The sequence below is a fragment of the Mytilus californianus genome, unplaced genomic scaffold (assembly GCF_021869535.1).
Source record: "Mytilus californianus isolate M0D057914Y unplaced genomic scaffold, xbMytCali1.0.p SCAF_12, whole genome shotgun sequence".
Taxonomy (NCBI): domain Eukaryota; kingdom Metazoa; phylum Mollusca; class Bivalvia; order Mytilida; family Mytilidae; genus Mytilus; species Mytilus californianus.
The window spans coordinates 54,425,705-54,449,892 of NW_026262604.1; the positions used below are offsets into that span (position 1 = coordinate 54,425,705).

General features: G+C 32.2%; 1 pseudogene; it reads left to right on the forward strand.

Moving 5' to 3' along the window:
* The first annotated feature begins 18,652 nt into the window (after window positions 1-18,652).
* Window positions 18,653-22,274, forward strand: LOC127722024 (uncharacterized; annotated as a pseudogene).
* Window positions 22,275-24,188: the final 1,914 nt, after the last annotated feature.

The window sequence follows — 24,188 nt, forward strand, 5'->3', positions numbered from 1 at the left end:
CCAAACATGCATTATAAATTGTATCAACAGGTCAAATTAACACGAAAGTATGATTTGAGAGTACTCGCAGTTACTGAAAGCTAGTTCAAAGCCAAAAACAATTAATAATAAAAAATCATGCATCAGAGACTAAAATCAACTAAAACACATCCCAGGGATTTAGTGTTTTAACGTCATGAACAGTCAAAGAAGACATGACTTGTGCAATGCCAAAATAAAAGTATCGACAGGCGATAGTTAGGAGTTAACCTTTTAATAAATATGTATAATGTTATATATAGATAGAGTAATCTCTTTATAGAAAATGAACGTGGATGTGTATTTATACATCCCAAAAAAAAACAGTTTGAAAAGAATACAAATTTAGTTATATTTTAATTTGCTGATGACCAAATCGATATTTGTGCCAATGTAAACTATATTCAAAGATCTAACTACAACATTGGTAAGATAACCTTTACTAATAAGTTTGTTTAACGGTTCGATGAGTTTACACGGATCACATAGTGATTTCCGCGCTTTAAGTACAATATTACCGTAAAATTGAGGATGTGATATACCGTTTTTGATAAGTTTTCTACAGATACAGCCAAATTTACTAATCAAATCTTTTTATCTATGAAAGAATTTAGTAAATTTTTAAAGTAATTTATAGGTAACGAAATCCCAGACTAAATAATTTACTAGTGATGCATTGATTACGTTCGTTAAAATCTATGACATCACTACACACACGGGCATAACGAAAGAGTTGGGATATGTAAACACCGTATGATGGAGCCAAAGGAACATTGCTGTCTAAAAAAGGAAAATTAACAATAGGGAATGAAAAATCGTCTCTTTTGTCGTAATTTTTAGTATGGAGTTTCCTTTTTGAAATTAAAATGTGCTTATTAGATTATTATTCACATAATTAAAAAAATGGAGTACATGAGCTAATGATTGTGGTGTAAAATTCCTTTTACTACTTATATTATTTAGCCTATATATTAATGTTGATGGTTTTACATCCATTAGAAAAACGAACAACAATACGTAAAATAGATAAAATAAAATTGACTGCACTTTTGTAGATATTTATCGCAGCCATTCTTCACAGTGTTGATATTCCTTAAATATTAATGTAAATTATTTCTGTGTGATTCGTTTTTGCTATACCCTATGTTCCTTATTGCTATGACAAAAACTTCGTTGAAAGATTAAATACATTATAGCTGATAATATTACAGAGACTTTTCTAGGCCATTATCATTACAACAGTTTTTTCTTTCTTCTTTTCGATTAGTGATTATAGGGTTCATTGGGTGCAGTACTTTGATAATGTGCCAGTTCCTCGTAGAATATAGATAACCAACTTATGGGGTTTTACATTTACCATCTAAACGTATCATTAAGTCTGTGTCTTCGTTTCTATATAAAAACTTTAATTTGCACGATCTCCCATGTATTATTAATACTATTATTATCATCATTATTAAAAGGGATAATCGTTATGCGTTAAACAAAGCGGTTACGCAATGTAAAATACACAAACCGGTTGTCTAGATTCTTTCATGCAAATTATAGCTTTTAATTAATATCTACTAAAATAATTTAAAAATACACGTTTGTGATATCGCTATTTATAATGTACATGTAAAACTGTACAAAGAACTATTTTAGTTATTTTACAAAAAAATATAATTAAAACAAATCACAGATAACAAAATAAAGACTTTTGTGTTACATATGACGAAAATATCTAGCCTATCCGATAATAATTTAATACATTTAGAATAAAATACCTAGATATCTATGTTAGCATATGATGACAACGCAAGAAAGAAGGAAGTTTTGCATCATATCTGCCATATCACCGAAATATTATTTCAAAACAAACACATATGATAAATTACACGACATATAATCATTTATAAATGCACCTTTCATATAATGTATGTCCCGGCTTATTGATATCAATTTGAGCACAGGAATTATCTTATAATTATTTTTCTTTTGAAACAAACGCAATATCCGCATAAAAAATGCTTGGGTCTGTGTGATTTCCCGTGCATCATTTTTAAGTAAATATTGGTCAAATTTAGATAGTTTTGATTGTGAATACACCTTTTGGCCCTACATCTGAAAATTTTCTCTTTTAATTTGTACGTCAATATGTTTATATCAATAATGAATCAAATATTGATAAGACGATTTGCTTGCGGTTGCTTAAAATTTGTTAAGTCTTTTTATATAGTGGTTAGAAACTTCAACATGTATAAATACCATAGGAAATAATATTTACGTAAATCAAATACATTAATGTCTCAATTGCTAGGTTGGGTTGTAAAATGTCAGCTAATAGGCACCATATGCATCCTTTTTTCCTCGTTCGCTGCACTCACTTCACACAAAAAAATCATTTTATAATTCACAGTATATATTTACCGCATTATCATTTTGCAGAAAATCTGTACTTATGGAGTGATATGAATAAGCTTCATTACATGCTTCTAGTTATTGGATGATTACTTTAATATATGATTTGTTTTTAATAGTGATAGGTTACAAATTCACGTTTCATTTTGTGCATGAAACATGATTATGACACATACTACTCATGAGCCCACATAAAACCTTCATATTTTTATGTGTGTCACACTCTTTTCATGTTACAAAAATATGGTATGATTGCCAATGAGACAACTTTCCTATAGACACAAAATGAAATTTCGTATAATGATTATGACATACCCTTCACATGTTTTTGCAGCGTTATAACCTCCAAATGTGTGTCTGCGTTATGTCTTTCAGATGTTAGTATGCCTGTATCAATGCAACAGTAGTTAACCAATGTACAAATCTCGTAAATCGATTAAGAATAGAAAAATAAAGGTAACAAAAAAATTGAGGGAATCACATGAACTCAAAAATAGCAAGATCGGGTTCTTCAAAATGAAAAGAGTTATTATAAATTTACTATAACGCATTTTCCGCCAACGCATATGCTCTTCAAAGTTTTGGATACAATGCCATTCGATATGTTTTTATCTCATGTCTGCATGTTTATATAATAAATTACACTTTAAAATTTTGTATCGATTTGCAGCTCCTTTTTATATTCAATATAAATTCGAAATTGTCAGGTACTTGCCTAAACAATAACATAATGCAACATTTTTGCACTCTTGGCATACATTTCATGCATATTTAGCAATTATTACATGTATTAGTTCAAGAAATATTGTTATGTAATAATTCTCAGTCAGTGGAAATCTAGCTCTTTCATGGAAAAATCAAGCATGACACTTAGTTATAGACAGAATCAGATATATCTTTGTGATTAGCACGACTATGATTTCCAGATACGTCATAATCATCGTCTGACCTTTGACCTCGTGATACACAATACTCTTCCTCTGACATATCTTGAATTCTGTTATGTATTGTATGATTGTACGTATTCTCATCGGAATCAATAAAACTATATCAATTTCGGATTCATATGTTGGGTTTGACCGTGTGACAAACTTTTTTCGTGATTCGTGGAATCATTGTGTCGTCTTCTGTAAAATTTAATGTAAGTCGATTCAGACAAACCTTGGTAGGAAAACATACGACACTATATATTCCAACAGTTGAAATCGCGTCAACCAGTCGAACGCCTGTTAGATGGTACTCGGATTTTTATGAAAATGTGTTTCTATTTAGAACTCGTTGGACTGTACTTGCGTATTGAAAAAAGTATATATGGTATTTAAACTTCCAGATATAAGTCAATTCAAATTTGTAACACCTAAAGCTCTTTAGACTATAAGCATACGCTCTAGCAGAGGGTCAGCTAGTACACTTGCTTAAATAAATTTTGTACACTTGATAACGCTCTAGCAGAGAGTTAGATAGCATACCTTCAAGTGTACTTAAGTGATAACATTTATAACAAAGAATTCAATACATTAAAAAACCTTTAGATTTTATGCATACGCTCTAACACAGGTTTAGCTAGCACAATTTCTTGTGTACTAAACTGTTTTGAATATTCTTATTGTTCATGTAACATTAGATAATTTAAACTCAGAAGTTAAGCATTCACTTAAACAGTTAGTGATATATAGAGACCTCAGATATACCTTGTTTAATATTAGACATACGCTACTAGTAAAGTCTCTAGTACACTTATCTATTTGTTATATGTAACATTTGTTACTGGTCTCATTGCTATATACGAGAGTCAGTGTATCTGAAGAAAACCCTAGTTTAGTTTTAAAAGAATACTATATTTATTCATATTTTTATTGATAAACAGTAGTTCTAATATAGTAATTATATATATTGAAAGTAACCATAATACCATGTCAATAATGAAGTATTGAACTTAAATCTGTATTTCCCTTTCCTTATTTACATATATGCATTAGGTTTAAACAAATCTAGCGAGACATAGCGATTGCTTTTACATTCAATATTACTGGTACTTTGTGTCACCTCAGTTGGTCCTGATTTTGAGATTTTGTCTAGTGTCAAGGTATTTAGTACGTTTACTTACCATAAAGCTCTTGCGCGCTACAGTATCATTAAGTCTGTGTATTCGTTTCTATATAAAAAGATTAATTTGCACGATCTACCATGTATTATTATTATTTTTATTATTATTATTATTAAAATGGATAATCTTTTAAGCGTATAACAAAGAGGTTAGTGCAAAGTAAAATACACAAACCATTAGTCTAGATTATTTCAAGCAAATAATAGCTTTTAACATTTATTAAAATAATTTGAATATGCACGTTCGTTCATTTTTGTGTTATAACTCTCATCTTTTAAATAAGCTTTAGATTTTCAAATATTTCGTCTCGAGCATCACTGAAGAGACATTTATTGTCGAAAGGCGCTTCTGGTGCCAAAAACAAATCGTACCGTTAAATGCTATTCGTGATATCTCTTTTCATAATGTACATGTTTAACTGTACCGAGTACTATATATTTCAGTTATTGGAAAAAAAATGTAGTTAAATAAAACCATAGATTACAAAAAAATACCTTTGCGTCAAATATCACGAAATATCTAGACTTTCTGATAATAAATAAATATATTTAGAATAAAATACCTAGATAACTATGTTAGCATATGATGACAACGCAACAAAGAAGGAAGTTAATCATCATATCTGACATATCATCGAGACATTATTATTTCAAAACAAACAAATATGATAAATTACACGGCATATTAACATTTACAAATGCACCTTTCAGATACTGTATATCATGGCTTGTTAATATTTATTTAAACACAGGAACTATCAGCTCATTATTTTCGTTTTATTAAAAAGCACTATTCGTGAAAAAAAATGTTTTGGTTCAGTGTGATTTCCCGTGCATTCTATTTAAGAAAATATTGGTCAAAAGGAGATAAATTTGATTGTGAAGACATGTGTTGGCCCTACATCTGAAAAGTTTCTCTTTAATTTGTACGTCAATATATCTTTTTATTCAGTGGTTAGAAACTTCAACATGTATAATATACCAGAGAAAATAATATTTACTTAAATCAAATACATTAATGACTCAATTGTTAGGTTTGGTTGTAAAATGTCAGCTAATAGGCACCATATGAATCATTTTCCCTCGTTCGCTGCACTTACTTCACAAAAAAAAATCATTTTATAATTTGCAGCATATATTTACCGCATTATCATTTTGCAGAAAATCAGAGAATAAGCTTCATTACATGCTACTAGATAATTACTTTAATATATGATTTGTTATTAATAATGATAGGTTAAATATTCACGTTTCAGTTTGTGCATGAAAAATTATTATGACAAATACTACTCATGAGCCCACATAAAACCTTCACATTTTTATCTGTGTCATACTCTTTTCATGTTACAAAAATGTGATATGAACTTTCCTCTAGACACAAACTGACATAGAAGTTAGGATCTAACTATACGTCACCGTACAGCCTTCAACGATGTTCAAAACCCATACCAAATAGAAAGTATAAAAGGCCGTGACATGACAAAATTAATGTAAAACAATTCAAACGAGAAATATACCTGCCTAAATTATGTACAAAAGAATAAATAAAAAACAAATATGATGTTCAGCAACAAATGACAACCACTGAATTAAAGGTTCCTAATTTGAGACCGTCACCTACAGTATGAGGCAGGGCTGATCATGTTTGCGGGCCCTAAACTATCCTCCTATCTTGATGTTTTGCAGCACAACATGAGAACAAACTGTAAAATTTAGCTGGAAAAGGTGTAAGTTTACTATTAAAAAATAAGGATTTTGCCATTTCGTATTACGGTTATGATATACCCTTCACATGTTTTTCAGCGTTATAACCTCCAAATGTGTATCTGCGTTGTCTTTCATATGTGAGTATGTGGTATAAAACACAGTTTCTGTATCAATGCAACAGTATTTAACCGATGTACAAATCTCGTAAATTGATCAAGAATAAAAAAAATTAAAGGTAACAAAAAAATTGAGGGAATCACATAAACTCAAAAATAGCGAGATCGTCTTCAAAATGAAAAGAGTTATTATAAATTTAACATAATGAATTTTCGCCAACGCATATGCTCTTAAAAGATTTGGATATAATGCCATTTGGTATGTTTTTCAAATAAGCAACATTTTTGCACTTTTGATATACATTTCATGCATATTTAGCAATTATTACATGCATTAGTTAAAGAAAATTTGCTATGTAATAATTCTCAGTCAGTGGAAATCTCTCTTTCATGGAAAAATCAAGCATGACACTTAGTTATAGACAGAATCAGATATATCTTTGTGATTTGCACGATTAAAATTTCCAGATACGTCATAATCATCGTCTGACCTTTGACTTCGTGATGCATAGTAATCGTCCTCTGACATGTCTTGAATTCTATTATGTATTGTATGATTGTACGTATTCTCATCGGAATCGATAAAAGTATCTTTCAATTGTGAATAAGTATTAGAGTCCATTACCTCCGGTTGCTGTTTACCTCCAACTCCGCGATGCATGTTGTCATAGGTGTCATCTGTAAGAAAATTATTTTCTGTTGCATAGTCATACATTATGCTATCTGTGTTAACATAATTATGTCTTGTTCTGTCAATATTCTGATCATTTTCTACTTCAATATACTGATGATATAAAGAACTTTCCATGTTTTTATTGGGGTTATCATCTGTTCCTACATCCATGTCGGATTCATATGTTGGGTTTGACCGTGTGGCAATTTTTTTGTTCTGGGTTTTTGATGGAATCACTGCATCGTCGTCTGAAAAATTTAATGTTAGTTGATGCCAAACTATAAGGTTTTAAGACATACGTGGACAGTATTTAAGTATCATTTTATATTCATACACTTATACATACACACATTGCTTAGATAATCGACAAAACTGCATGATTTCAAAACGAGTAATACAAGGTGCATTAAACTTCTACTGCAATGCATTTATAACGCAACATGGAATTATAAACTAAGGTAGTAATATGTAGCACATGTCATTATCAATTTGTGTCATTTACTTCGTAGTAGGATATAAACGCTTGATGGTTCCCTATTGTTTACGATTGTGTGTTTGTTTTGCCGGGTTTTTTTATGTCTTTTCTCATTTGTTGTGTTTGATTGTGCCTGTCTCGTGTATAGTCAATCAGCCTCTATTCTAGATCATATCCCTAGAATTTTAATCCACTGTTACGATTCCCATCTTATGATTCGAATGTCTCCGTAGAAAGAGTAACATGATAGGTTCAGTCATTCTGCAATATGTGCTATGATAGGTCTCTAAATGTTATCACTTTTCAAGAATCAATTATCAGCAAGGTTGGCGGCTATTAAACACAATTGATTTGTTTTGCATCTCTTATTGTTTTAATTTCACGTCAGTTAACATATTAATTTATGAAGAGTCTGTTTCTTACAATATTAAACTAACGAATGAAAGTTTCAATATCTGGCAAAGGATTACTTTTAAAGTATTACCTATTCAAGTATGGAGGCAAGCCAATAAACAAAAGTAAAAGGGCAGATTAACAACAATACCTGTAAAATAAAATTCCAAAAGGAAGCAATATAAATAAAATTCCAGCTACAACTCCTCCTCCTATCAAACCACCTGAAAAAATGATAATGAAATTTGCTATTGGAATATTGTTACAAATCTTCTCACTATCAGACTATAATTTCATGATTGTTATTTTTAAGTGATTAAAACAACTAAGTTTTTGTAGATCTTTATAGAGTACGGGGCAAACAATAATGTTGTACTGATGTGGACATCAGATACAACCATAACTACTGCTTTATTTATTTATGTCATAGCAACAATGCATGATTTCATATCCAGCAGAATAAGATCATTTAACCTGAATCCTGCGAGCACTCTTATATATTATGTATCCTTGTTTTTACTTGTACCGGTATATATTTGTATATTATACTAGTATTGCATAGTTAAATGTCTTTCCTGTACTTTTGTATCGTTTGTTCTACTATGCATCTTTTGTTATTCCACTAATATATTCTAAAAGGGGATTGGGCGCCTAAACTCCGCACATGTGCACAGGTTAATTGTCTAAAGTCCTATTTTAGGTTTGTTGTTTTGTAGGAGATTCTGTTGTTGTTTTTTTTGTTTTTTTGCAATAAGACCTGCTTATCCCTATACGAGTATTGCAAAGATATTTTGCGTGCACTTTCCTATCTCGTATTATCAGATTAAATGTCTGCATTTAAAAATTTAACTGCTTACCTGTACATCCTGCAAACGACAGAATAGTTTTTACAGCCTAACGTGAATTCAATATATACAAATTGTAAACTTCAGCTAAACGGCGCCAAACGACACGTCGTCTTGATGCCAACATGCGGTAACAAATAATATATAAGCATGATAAAAGTAGAGAAAGTCACCGTTAAGTTTCATTACTTGGGACGGGCTCATAGATATGATAGACATGTACATTTGTGTTACAAAATTTAAATAGTAGTTTGGCACTAAACCTTTGGCAAGCCGTTTTCGTCAAAACTATGTTTAAATCCGAAACAAAATATGCACTGGGAATTACAAAAAACACACTGAGATTTAAAAAACCTAAAATAACACACTGAGAAATCGAAATTACACACTGAGATTTTAAAATTACACGCGGAGATTTAAAAAAAAAAACACACACACACTAAGATTTTAAAAAGACACATCGAAATGAAATAAATTGAAAAACACACACTGAGAATTGTTAATTACACACTGAGATTTCAAAAAAAAAACACTGAGATTAATATGCACATTACTAATGAATATTCATGAGATAATTAATTCAACAGATTGATATCTTGGTCTCCCGAACTCTCGACATAATAATGAAATGCGGTTCCTTCGACCAACATTCGTAATAAATTTCAAGACTTAACATCGTGATTTGCTAACTCATTTTCATAAGTTTGTTGCCTATCATTCAGATTATTATTAACAGTGTATCGGGATTGTTTGCTTAAAACTGTTTAAGCATGGGTCCCTTTTCAAAAGTCTTCCAACTGTTACCCTGATTTTGCAAGGTAAACTTTTATATTGTTGTTACGCTTATATGCTATAATAGGCACTTGAGTGAAAATTCACTGCATTGTTTGTCTTTTTGCAGATTGTTCCAATGTTTTTTTATAATTTTAAAAAAGTTTTTCACCATGCATTTGGTTAAATCTTGTAATGAGAGTAAGTGGGTATTTTTCTTGTTCTATTGGTTTTTAATAACGTAGTTTTTCTAATCGTTGTATTTCTAATGTTTTTTTATAAAATATTTGGCTCCAAATTGAAAGACTAACGAGTTCTGTCCCCTAGTTGTTTTAAAGATGTAAATCTAAATGCTCAAAATAAGAATCCGTAAGAATTAAGTGGAGAATTAAATAACGGTCACCTGTACTTATCCCGTCCGGTTGTAGTACGGATGCTTAAGAAGTGCGTCCTATTGATTTTTTTTCGTTAACTTATATGCATAAAATACGTGTCACTAGATGTTAAGCATCCAACAATAACAATCAAAATAAGTAATTATTGGGCAGTTGTTTAAAAGTGCTAAAACCAATTTGTTTAACTAAATACAAACGTACAAATACTAATGTCTGACAGTGTGCTTTACAAAACTGGTGGTTTCGTAAATGTTTTTTTCTAATAAATTGATATGATGCTATTTGATCGATTTAATACTTTTTTATATTCATGGAGTAATATAAAGAGGCTATCACAATCCTTCTTCTCTCTTGTGTGCTTAAAGAGTTAAAAGGTTGTCCCTTCACAGATTTGTTGTAATGTTTCTTTGAAATCACTACAAACCAGTAAAAGTCTGAAATGGCCTATATTTGTACTCGACTGTACTGATTTTTACTCGACCAGTCTGAATTGGTCTGAAATTTACTTGATAATACTCGACTGTAGTCTGAACCATACTTAACAGTCTGAACTTATACTCGACCTTTACTCGACCAGTACTTAACCATTTTATTTTCGTCTGAACCATGCTCGACCTAGTCTGAACCATACTCGACCTAGTCTGAACCATACTCGACCTAGTCTGAACCATACTCGACTAAGTCTTAACCAACCTAGACCTAATTTTTGTATCTATCTATTGTATTTCATCAGTTTAGGAACTGTTTTTAACAGCTATTTCCCCTGGCTAGAAATTTGAAGAACAATTTGAAATTTAAAATGTATTCAATATTGCATTGAAACCAAAATTTCACAATAAACATAATATAAATTCAACACCATATTTATCAACACTAACATATATATATCTCACCTTTAAAATAAAAATAAAACAAGCTGATCAAATAATCTCAAAACTGAATTGTGACTAATATTTTCAATGTTATTCAAATTTTTTTGAATGTTTCAGATATATTTTATGGTTACTGGACAATTTTCACCATTTACTTAAGCCTTGTATAGATTTATGGTGTCAGTTGAGTTTAGTTAATAATGCAGTGAACATTTTTTTTTATTAAAATATATTTAAAATAGTATATAAAGCAACTTAATAAATTTTAAAAATCACACCTTTGTTTTGTAAAACCAAGAATTTAATATAATCATGATAATAGAACTTCCATAGCAATCCTTGATAACCATTTAAAAAAGGAAATGTGTTGTTAAGTTGCAGAAAATATTTATTTCAATTAAATTTAAATAACTTTTATCAAAATTAAAGACATGGCATACAAGAAGCACTTTAATAAGGTTTAATCACCTCAGTACATGTGTGTTTTACAGGTAAAAAGAAAGCCCTTTTTTTCTAAAACTCGTGTATTACTTATCTAGTGAATTCAAAAAGGCCTTGCGATTTAAGTTTTACAGGATGTTTCAATTTTTAATGAATGCTAATTAGAAATTAATACTCTCTGACCAGGTGTGATCTTTTTAATGAGTTTGCCCCAAGCAGGAGGTATTACTTTTTACTTTACCACTAATCAAAAGAAAATTTTTATCTATTTCTTTAATTTTTTTATCCCTTTTTGATAATATATTATATATAATATATCCCAAATTATAATAAGAATAGATATATTTCTAATATAAGGTTAAACAATTTCAGTGATTTTTTGGCTGTTGTTTCCTCATTAAAAAGATAATTATATAACTAGTGTATGTGAATGTAGGACAGAAAGTCACAGGACAAAAAGTCACAGACAAAACGTCACGGACAAAAAGTCACAGGACAAAAAAGTCACAATTCAGTTTTGAGATTTTTTTTCTTTGAACAAGAAAAAACTAATTTAAAAAGAATTTTTTTTTTTTTTTTTTTTTCTTAAACTATTATTTATAAAGCAACTTTGTAATTAAAATTTATGCAATAAATATTAATAATGATCAAATAATTGCTATGAAAACAAAATGTCAAAGAGGCTTGATCCTTAAATGGCTTCATGGTGCAAAGAAATATATCCTTTGCACGATAAAATTTAATAAATTTTCATTTATCAAGGCTTATGAACTGTTTCCTAAACTTAAAAATGAATATATGTAATAAGAAGAAAATATTTCAAGATCTTTCTCTTATATATTCAAACAATTGTCAACAAACTATTTGTGACTTTTTGTCCTGTGACTTTTCATCCTATCAAATTTGTGACTTTATGTCCTGTGAATTTTTGTCCTGCGACTTTCTGTCCGTTTACCATTGTATGTACCCATGAAACTTATATAGTTTTTCTTTAGGAATTTAGGAAAATTAAGTTTAAAAAAAAAACACATGCCAAACAAGAAGCACCTTAATAAGGTTTTATTACCCTCAGTAAAGGTGTGGTTTTTAGTTAAAAGAAAATCCTTTTTTTAACAAAACTCTAAAACTTTAAAAATATTATATAAGATAATTTATTTTAACTATCTCTATTTGATAAATCTGAGAATCATGTTTTTATATATATCTTTATTTTATTGTGGCTGTTGTCATGTCAGAAAAAAGAAAATTAATTTTAACAGCTAAAATTAAAAAAAGTATAGGTTTTTTGGTCAAGTATGGTTCAGACTGGTCGAGTATTGTTCATACTTTTGGTCGAGTATGGGTTAGACTGAAAAAATTGGTCGAGTACAGGTCGAGAATGGGTTAAGACTGTTTCAGACTGGTCGAGTAATAGTTCAGACTATTTTCAATGGCAAAGATAAGGGTCAAGTACAAATCAGTACGGTCGAGTATGGTTAAGACTGTGGTCGAGTAATGTCAAGTAAAATTCAGACCAATTCAGACTGGTCGAGTAAAAATCAGTACAGCCGAGTACAGATATAGGCCATTTCACACTTTTACTGGTTTGTAGTGAATGCATGAAGCGTGGCACTATCAAGACCTTAAACTTCTCAAATCCGACAAGGCATGGAAAATTATTCAGTCATCCTATACACCGAAATGTATGCCCCTCTTTATTGTGGGTTTTACTCTTAGATTGGAGAAGTTCCCAGTACCCTATTCAAACAAAGACTAAATGATTATATTTAGTAGCTTCTTCGCAAATATAGACCTTTTAAATCTTGTTCTCCTGCAAATGATCATTTCTTACCCGAAATTTCTTTAGATGTAGTTAAAGGTAACACTGTTGAATCAACTGTGAAAAGTAAGGATTTGGTACTTGTGATTGACGAGTGCACTGGTTTCGAGGTAACATATTGGGCTAATGTAGTGATGTACTCATTAATGTTGTGTGTTGTCGACAACCCTAAAAGATCAAATGCATTCAATTACAGAAGAGTACAAACAACAAATTATGCACTAGTTAACTCCATATATAAACCACCAATGTACGCAGAGGATGGAGGAATATTGCTTGTAAAAAAAAATTAATATAATTCGGAAAAATAAATCAAAAAGTTGTTTTGTGTTCAAACGTTCTTTTGGTATCTTTAGATAGATGTTTCCCATAAATGAAGCTGATATATTTAAGGTGGTAGGGATACCATGGAGTCGAAGTCCATCAAATTTTGATTTGATTCTGAAAGAGAAGTATGCTATTTAGAAAGTTTTCAGTGGCAAAACAACGTCGTCAAAAGTAGTAATTTACTAGATCTAAATTCGAAATACCGCGCTCTACAAATATCATACTAGTAAACGAATAAATAAGACCAATATCAATTGAATGTTTTGCCTGTACAAACAACTGTTATCTCTCTAACACAACTTAACCAATACGCCTATTGAATGGCAAACTTACCTTCACAGTGAAAATAAACACTAAGTGTCCCAAATCCAATGTTTGTAGTAATGTTGCAGGTATGTTTCCCATTACACTTTGAATAAACGTCAGATGTGGTATAACTGTTGGAATGAGTATTGCTAAAAGCTGGACATGCCGACATATAGTTCTCCCACACATCTTGTATTCTAATCAATGTGTTTCGTTCACAAACAATTTGTATTTCTTCACCATGAGTTACTGAGAGACAAGCTAAATACAAGAAATGGTAGGGTCGGTCATAAAACACTATAAATAAACTCATCAAAGATACTAGGCTTATAACTATGTACGCCAGAATGCATTTCGACTATATCAGACCCATCAGTGGGGTTCGAGTCAAGAAAGGTAAAAGGCCAGAAAAAGTCCGAAGTTGAAGAGCATTAAGGATCAAAAAGTCCGAAAGGATTTGTCAAATATAGCTAAAGTCATCTTTTCTTAGGGTTGAAAATCCGAAGTTTTTCGAACAATCCAAAGTGTTGTAAACAATTAATTACTAGTAATCAATATTACAATAGAAATGATAATTTATGTCAGCACAGAAGAGATGACTTCTGGGCTGGTAGTACCCTCGAATCTCGATACCACAAAACAGTCAGGAGGATTCTACCTTTTCCAAACATTACCGTTAAAATAAGAAACTGGTTTGATCACTGCTAGACAATACTATGAGCTTGCTTCATCATCATTCAGCAAATAGTTAGCTTATTTGGTGATTTACGATTTGAACATTACTGATAATAACTCTGCTGTCATTTGTTTACCGTAAACATGATAAAAATGAGACTAAAATATGTGATGATTGAGATCTACCTCTGCAACATATCTCTGTGCCTGTCCCGAGTCAGGACCCTCGTCAATGATAATGCCGTATTTTAATGTTTGTTAATTATTTTTTGGAAACCATGATGTTGATAACAGATCTTTGATTGTTTGGTTAAAGTTCAACTTTTGTAGACTCGGGACAAATAAGACTATTGTTGACTCGGGACAAATAAGACTATTGTTGACTCTGGACAAATAAGACTTTTGTAGACTCGGGACAAATAAGACTATTATTGACTCGGGACAAATAAGACTATTGTTGACTCGGGATAAATAAGACTATTGTTGACTCGGGACAAATAAGACTATTGTTGACTCGGGACAAATAAGACTTTTGTAGACTCGGGACAAATAAGACTATTGTTGACTCGGGACAAATAAGACTTTTGTAGACTCGGGACAAATAAGACTATTGTTGAAGACTGTAAATCGTGTAGCCAATTGGGTCATCGAGTTCTGTCTCATTGATGTATACCTGGGTCCCCCACGTATACTTTTATTTAAATTAACATATGACTTTTTTTGATAATCTAATGAAAAGGGGATTGACCTTTTATATTGTCTGTGTACATTTAAACAAAATCAAAACCAATTTTAAACCAAAAAATGTGTTATAAAGAATATTCTTACCTATGCATTGATACAGGATATTAAGGTATTTGTATAGTGAGCTACCCGATTTGAACGGAACACTACATCTTGAAATATTTTCACATGTAAGGGTCGATATTGTAGCTTCTATACTGCTAGCTCTCGATGGTCTAGGCGGACAACTTTTAGGATCTAACCAAATCTTTTCAATATGGATGTGTTTACCTTGTTCGCATTCAATTATACCGGATGTATCATCGGCGATATGAACACATTTTTCTGAAATACAAAATATACAATTGAAGAGGTAAAAATCTGAAAATTTAATTCGTTTACTATTAGACTCTTTTTATATCTCTCGTAGAGGATATGAGGTGTTTGCTTAATTGACCGTTGAGGATATATTTCGTCAAAATATGGTTTAGTGTATAAATTTCTTTAGTACATAGCTACGTATATAACATTTATGCATTTATATCTGTGAACTCCAAGACTTCTTAACAAAGTTATAAAGGTAAATATATAAAAATTAAATTCGTTGTCCGTTCATGACAATTCATGACATGTGACCACTTAAAACCCGTGTGGTCATCTTTCTGACCATCGACTTTCGCTATATATATAGCCTTAAGATGAGACACTCATAATCTAATGAGCATTTGTTTTTGTAATTTGGTTATTGTTATAATTATGATGTGTTGTATTTGATATATAAGATATAGTATCAAAGGTTATAGCGAGTAGCACACCTACGTATCTTTGTTCTTTGTTAAGGCAATAGAATATGATTTCTTTATATTCGGACGAACGTAGTCAGGATACCAGTAATAATTTGTCACCTACATACTAATAAACACTATTGTATAAATCAACAAACATTTAACAAATGCAAAACACCTAGATTAGTCATACCATTCGACTTCGCCGTCTCAGCAACCAAACGCATTTAGAAAATGAATCTGTAAAAATACATTTTGTCGTCTCAATCTAACACAAACTCTCCTCCTTTCGATATTGAGCTACTAGTATCTGTAATACAAAATGCTATTGTTCCAGCAGGTCGCAGCTCACTTTAATACCAGCAAGTACAAGAGCTCAACATAGGGGCGGATCCAGTAATTTTTATATTGTGTGTTTAACATTCATTAATTGTTTGATGACCATAAACATGTTTTATCCTGACACATTCTGTATGTGCCTGTCCCAAGTCAGGAGCCTGATATTCACTGGTTGTCGTTTGTTGCTGTATATCATATTTGGTTTTCGTTTATTTAAGAATTGAATGCTTCTTTTTATAATTTTATTTGGGTGGAAAAGCGTTGACCGGAGCACATTTTGTATGAAGCACAGGTCTTCCTTCTAAAAATGTGCGAATGATCAACGATTTCACAACCCTACAAAATGAGAAAAAGAAGCATTTAACTCCAATAAAATTGAGAATGATAACGGTGAATGCGTCAAAGAGACAACACCACGACCAGGCCCATGCCACCAATGGGTCTTCAACACAGCGAGAAAATCCCGCACCCAGAGGCGGGCTTCAGCTTGCTCCTAAACAAAAATGTATACTAGTTCAGCTAATGAACGTCACACTAAACTCCGAAACATATAAATGAACCAAAAAATTTAAAAAAACATACAAGACTAACAAAGGCCAGAGGTTCCTGACTTTCGACAGGCGCAAAAATGCGACGGGGTTAAACATGTTTTGTGAGATCTCAACCCTTCTCTATACCTCTAGCCAATGTGGAATAAACAAACACACAACAATACGCACAGTAGTAAAATTCAGTTCAAAAGAAGTCCGAGTCCGATGTTAGAATAGGCAACAGAAGAAACTAAGCAAAATGACAATAATCAACATAAATTAACAAAGGACTACTAGCAGTTACTAACATACCAGCTCCAGACCTCAAATAACTCCATTTGTATGCTAAAATCATGAAATTATTAGTTATATAGTAAATAATACTTACTAAGCTTTTCGTTTCTTTTTTCTAGGCATTGTTTTAAAATTGTCACGGATAGCACCTGCAGTCATATCTGTTGTTTTTATACGGAAATAAAGTTTGTTATTGAAGGGCCTCACGTTTGTTGATAAAAATTACGAATTCTAATGAAACATACATGTTATGTAAAACATAAACCAGGCCGTAAGTTTTCTCGTTTAAATTGTTTTACATTTGTCATTTCGGGGCCTTTTTATAGCTGACTGTGCGGTATGAGCTTTGCTCATTGTTGAAGGACGTTAGGTGACATAAAAAATTATAGTTGTTAACTTATATGCCATTTGGTCTCTGGTGGAAGTTGTCTCATTGGCAATCATACCACATCTACATGGAAGCTAATAAAAACTTGACGATTTGCGATTCAATTGCGTAAAATGGAAACCGTCCATACACTCACTACAGACATGGGGGATCCAGGATTTTTGAAGTGGGGCGTAATCCCGATATTTGAAGAGATATCGCCTCGAGCGAAGCAAAGACGATTTTATACTAAATTTATATATACATGTATGTGTTAAAAACGGTATTTCACATCCTACATTTTACGGTAATATTGTACTTAAAGCGCGGAAATCACTATGTGATCTTTGTAAACTCATCGAACCTTTAAACAAACTTATTAGTAAAGGTTATCTTACCAATGGTGTAATTAGATCTTTGAATATAGTTTACATTGGTACTAATATCGATTTTGTCATCAGCAAACTAAAACATAATTAAATTTGTATTCTTTTCAAATGGGTAGACGTTACGCACGGAACTGGTCACACTCAAGAAAAAATACCGTGTCATAAGCAACAATTGGTCACTATATTGTCGTTGCTACTGGAAAACATATAAATTTTACATCAAAATAAAGCTGAATGTCTTGGGAATTTATTTTAAGTCTTGAATGACATTTTAATACAAGTGTATGTGAATAAACCGCACGCGATTTTAAAAAATAACGTCATTTTTCTCCTGTCCCGCGTTACAAATAGATGCCGATATTTGGGCAAAATGTGCTGAAGATTGGTGATTTTTTCACCAAAAGTCACCATTTTCGGGCAGTGCAACGTTCAACGTCATAGAATTGTGACGTCAAAAAATTTGAACACAACCAGTACTAGAAGCGAAGCAATTGGCCCCTGAATGAGATGTTAAAAAGTGTCCCACAAGCAGGGAAATATTTTAGCCGAACTAACGGACTTGATTTTTATGAACAGAATACTGGTAAGTTAATCAATATTGGTATCATTATTTTGTACAAAGACTCGCCTTTTAAATCATTTATTTTTTTTCTTTGTTGTTACGTCGGTTTACACAGGTCGGAATTTTTCTCATGTCCAAGAATTTGTCACAAGTACAGTTTTCACACATTTTCCTGCACTAATCCGTCGAATGAGATTAAATTGATTTGTTTTATTGAATATTTCCTTAATTCTATTTACCGCTTTAAAAAGTACAAACCTTTCTTCGCATTTTGAGCCTTGAAACATGACAATGCGCCCAGGTTTGCACAAATAACAAACAAAACCGCATGTCCAATAAAATGTCACATACATGGAACTCCGTTTTTGAAAGTTACACGTAACGTTACAGACGTTTTTTGTTGTTGATAATTGTCAAAATGATTAATGTATGCATTGTATGGCCTTTCGAGGGCCCCTGATTTGAATAAATAAATTAGTCTATTCAGAAGCAAGAAACAAATTCGCTCCTAATAATTTGAAGATTACATTATCTGTGAAAATCAATCGGATATTATTAAACTATTCAAGATTATCTGCAAGTGTTTGTATTTGTATTTATTTTTTGTCATCGTAAATCTGTCCTAATCGTATCTAAAATAAATTATATAATAAAACTTTCATAATTATTTCAGTGAAAAAAAAGGATGTCATCTAAGGAAGGACTTGAACGGTACAAACAAGAAAAGCTTCAAAAGCGAAGAGAACAAAGGCTTGAATCTTATTACAGAAATAGAAATCTAAAGGAAAACGAGTATGCTTTATCAGATGAGGCAGTACGCCAAAGACAACATAGAGAGAAACAAGAGAAAGAACAAATGAGACGGGTCAAAGAAACGGAGAGAAAACAGAAATATAGAAAGAGAAAACGTGAAGAAAATATCAATGATCAAAGGCAAAACGAGGATTTAAATTTGCGAAATACTTTCGAGAATAGAACAGAAAAACATCGGGCATTGAAGAAACTGAAACTGGCCCTACCAAAGAGCCCAGACAGGCGGGTGACAACCATGGTCGCATACTTGCAAAATTCGAACTCTCCGACTGTGAGAAAACTGCAATCTTCTGAAGTGATTTCTTCGCCAGAGGAAATAGAAGAACACAAAACATAAAAAGCCTTGACGGAAGATTTAAAAACAGTTATTGACAACTGTAAGAGGAAAAGATCGGATAACTCTTTGAAAACGATGAATGTTATTGTTTTATCAGTAAGTGGTGAAAAAAATCAGTGACAATAAATGCAGAAAGAAACTGGCTAGGAAATTGGGATTACCGGTAAGAAGAGTTAGCCGTGGTCATGCAATTAGAACAAGAATACTTAAATCTGAAAAATCAAGCTGGACTTACACAAATAGAAAAACTAGATTAGATGCAATAACACCTGACACGAAGAAACGTATTTATGAGTTCTGGTGTAAGCCTGGTATTTCTCGTCCGACTGGTAACAAGGCAGATATCAAAAGGGTCCGCATTGGTCCGAAAACTTATTCAAGCCACATGACACACATACTAGAAAAAACACAGACCGATGTGTATTTGGACTTTATCGGAGAAAACCCCTCTATTAAAATAGCTCAAAGAATGTTCGAAAGGTGCAAACCCTACTTTGTGCGACCCGTCCGACCTAAGGATAGACAAACATGTTGCTGCAAGTACCATGTAGAATTTAAAACTGTCTTTAAATCGTGTATGGAATTCCGAAAGAAACTTTTGATAGAAAATGAACCGAATGAATGCTATTCTACTTCTGTGTACGATTCAATATCTGATGTCGTTAATGCAACATTATGCGAAAAAGTTGATGGTTCACACAATTTACAGTGCCTTAAAAGAAACTGTTCCGATTGTGGAGTTAAAATCTTGAGTTTTCTGCCTTGTGAACTTGATGTATCTGACACTGCGTAATTTGTAAAGTGGGAAAAGTTTGAAAATGTAAGCGTTAATGTTAAAGGGAACAAAACCATAAAGAAACTAATGCTCGTGAAAAAAGAAAGTCAAGTTGGTGAATTGTTTTCATATTTCAGAAAACTAATTGAAACTTTTCCAGTGCATCAGCACAGAGCTACATGGCAAAATGAACAATTTCAAAATCTTGTTAGAAATCTCCCAGAAAAGCAATGTGTTTGTTTGCATGACTTTAGTGAAAATTACAGGTGTTCCGAGCTTACTGAGATTCAAAGTGCTTACTTTCAAAAAACCGAAGTGTCGGTCCATGTTACTATTCTACATAGACATGCATTGCTAGAATACGATGGTGTTGATAGTTCAGAAGACTTTCCTGAAATTATCACGGAACAATTTTTCGTTATAAGCCCAGACTTAGTTCATGATCAATACTTTGTTCACCAAGTCCGAAATTATATAGCGGAATATTTACAGTCGATTTCATATTCAGTAGAAACAATGCACGAGTTTACTGACGGGTGTGCAGCCCAGTATAAGAGCAGACACTGTTTCGGAGATATTAGTCAAACAAGCGACGACTTTGGATATCAACATTTCACAAGAAATTTCTTCGAAACTTCCCATGCAAAAGGTATTTATAATAATTTAGTTTATTATCCTAGAACTTACTACTATGATTGCCTTTAAATACAGTTGAATGTCAGTCCGTCTGTCAGTCTCTACGCTAGATATCTTGGACACAGATTTAATGATTTTTCTCACATTTTCGAGTACAATGGAATACATATTATTTAGCTTTTGATTGAATATTTATGACTTATTTGTGTAAAATGTAAATATTTTAAAAGCGGTCGGGTATTCACATTATCGGTAAACTGTTTTCTTTCAATCCGTCACATTATGGGTTAATGTTTGAAAACATTATTCTAGAAAGTTTTTTTTTACCTATTTTTTTTTATTATATCGAATTTGAAATAAATGTATTTTGATAAAACATGTGCGTCGACTCGGACTAAATTACACCTGACACAAAAATAAATACGTTGTATCAAGGAACAGGGCTTTTATTTCTGTTCTTCATCTTGGCAGTCGCTGTAGGGTATTCAATGTATCTCTTATATTTCTCGTGACTTTCGGTATTGTTACTATTATAAAAATCATAAACCTTGAACGCGGTAAAATGGTAAGGTCCAATGTCTTGCAGTTGACATAAAAAACTTATCTGTGCATTTCAGGACCACAAGACGCTGCTGGAGGAATTATTAAGAGACAAGCCGACTGTGCCATTTTACGCGGACAGACTCAGATAAGGACAGCAAAAGATCTCTATGAATATGCGAATTCATTTCTAACACAACCGAGGTCACATTGTAAGAGAAGAATATTCCGATATGCGGAAACGATTCACCGTGACAACAGACTGTCTTTTAAGCCGGTGCCTAGCATTCGATCTCTTCACCAAGTAAGAGCTAGTCGTGATTCTGCTAAAGGATTGATAAATATCAGTGAATTGTCTTGTTTCTGTGTAAACTGTTGTCATCACATGTATGACCAGTGTTCTAATTCGATAAAAACTGGTGGTTATACTGAATGGGAAATGAAGCGAGAATACAGAGCGGATGCACAAGAAAATGAAGAAAATGAACAAGTGTCTTTGCAAGAATTAGTTTCGGTTGGTCAATTAGTTGCGTTATATACTGACGACGATGAGGAGGAGTACTACATGCTGAAAGTAGAGAAAAGCATGGAAACGTTACGCATTGACACAACGGATTCTTGGGGATCTTTACTCCCTGCGGGAACACCTGTGTTTCGTGGTCTATATTACAACAAAACGAACTCGCCTTTTCAATATCGTCTTGTGAACAGGAAAGCGGTTGTACCTGCTGCGTCAGTGGTCTATATTTGTTCGGAAGTAACCGCAAACAATGTCATTCGAATCACAGAAGAAACACATTTAAATGTTTTAGAATGTATTAATGAAATAAAATGCTAGAAATTTATTAATCAGTATTTATCCCTATAAAGAAACAGTAGTTATAGAAACCAATAATATATGAAAATATATACATGTACATGTAGGGAATGCTTTAAAGAGGTAAAAACGAATGGGGGGACAATCGTGACAAACATAAATTCATACGTTCGTTTAACAACAAGCGACTTGGATAAAACGTCAGTCAAAAAGTGTATTTCGACGTTATTTTAATGTAACGTCAGGTATCACCAGTATCGTGCGTAACGTCGATGTATAAAGACACACACACGTTCATTTTGATCTATAAAGAGGTTACATCCTAACTATCCTACTGCCAGATGATACATTTATTTTTGGCATTGCACAAGTCATGTCTTCTTTGACTGTCTATGACGTTAAAATACTAAATCCCTGGGATGAATTTTAGTTGATTTTAGTCTCTGATACATGATTTATTATTATTAATTTTGTTTGGCTTGTAACTAGCTGTCAGTAACTGCGAGTATACTCTCAAATCGTACTTTCTTGTTTATTTGACCTGTTAATACTAATTGTAATGCTTTTTTGTTATTTAATGTTTACTTTTTCAGGGTTATATCTACCAGCTTTGATAAGTAAAATTGAGAATGGAAATGGGGAATGTGTCAAAGAGACAACAACCCGACCATAAGTGTTTGGTATGACTATAAATTTTCACTTCTTCGTACTATAAACATCAAAATTATTTATTTTGTAAAAATATTTCCTTTCTCCATTTGAACTGTACACGTATACCTAACAACAAAATTATTTTCATTTACCTGTGTTTAAAGTAATTGCAAATGGCTGATATTTTTGTTCAAACATATTGTTTTTCTTAAATTGTTTAACATTTCATAGCGGTATAACATGTTACTTTAATTATTCTTCCCTTAGTTTATTTATTTTGTATTTACATTGTATCATAGATCAAATTTATTTGTTCAGTGTATGTTCACTGGTGTTAATGTGTCTTTTGATTGAGTAAAGCCATTTCAATTGATATTTTATAGTGTGTCTTTCTATGTTTTGATGTTACACTATTGTTTCAGATAAGGGTGAAGGTTTGGTACCATTAAAACGTTTAAACCCGCTGCAATTGTTTGCACCTGTCCTAAGTCAGGAATCTGATGTTCAGTAGTTGTCGTTTGTTGATGTGGTTCATAAGTGTTTCTCGTTTTTGGTTTTTTATATAGATTAGACCGTTTGTTTTTCCGTTTGAATGGTTTTACACTAGTAATTTTTGGAGCCCTTTATAGCTTGCTGTTCGGTGTAAGCCAAATCTCCGTGTTGAAGACCGTACTTTGACCTATAATGGTATACTTTTATAAAATTTGACTTGGATGGAGAGTTGTCTCATTGGCACTAATACCACATCTTCTTATATCTATGTATCGTGAAAAACTTGATATTTTTATATTTTTTGTGATCAAAGGAGAGCTAACGCCCTCTAACCCCGCCCTCCCTGTCCCCCGGATCCGACAGCTACTAGTCAGATGATCCCACAATGTAAACATCATAATACGTTTGCGCGTTTATCAGTACTTAATGCTAATAATAGATTGCGGTTTTATTTTGTGTGAATTTCTAATTTTCAGTTTTCAACGAATTGCTTCTCTATAGGCTTGTACATTGTAAGTAGAATTTTTCAAAACCCTGGTCTTATGTATAAACGAATATACAATTTTTCCTGAATCCACGAAAATAAATGAATTCACAGCAGATAATGTTGAAATCTTCTCTGCTCATAAGTTATATCTGATTTAAGTAACATCTTGCATATCAATGCACTTCATTGTTTCTATCACTATACTTGGCGTCAAAATTTCGCCGTCGCACTTATATATGTGCTCAGCAGTGAACCTCAGCGTCAGATTAGTTTGCCAATTGCCAGAGGCTGGTCCAAGATAGGGCGTAGAGA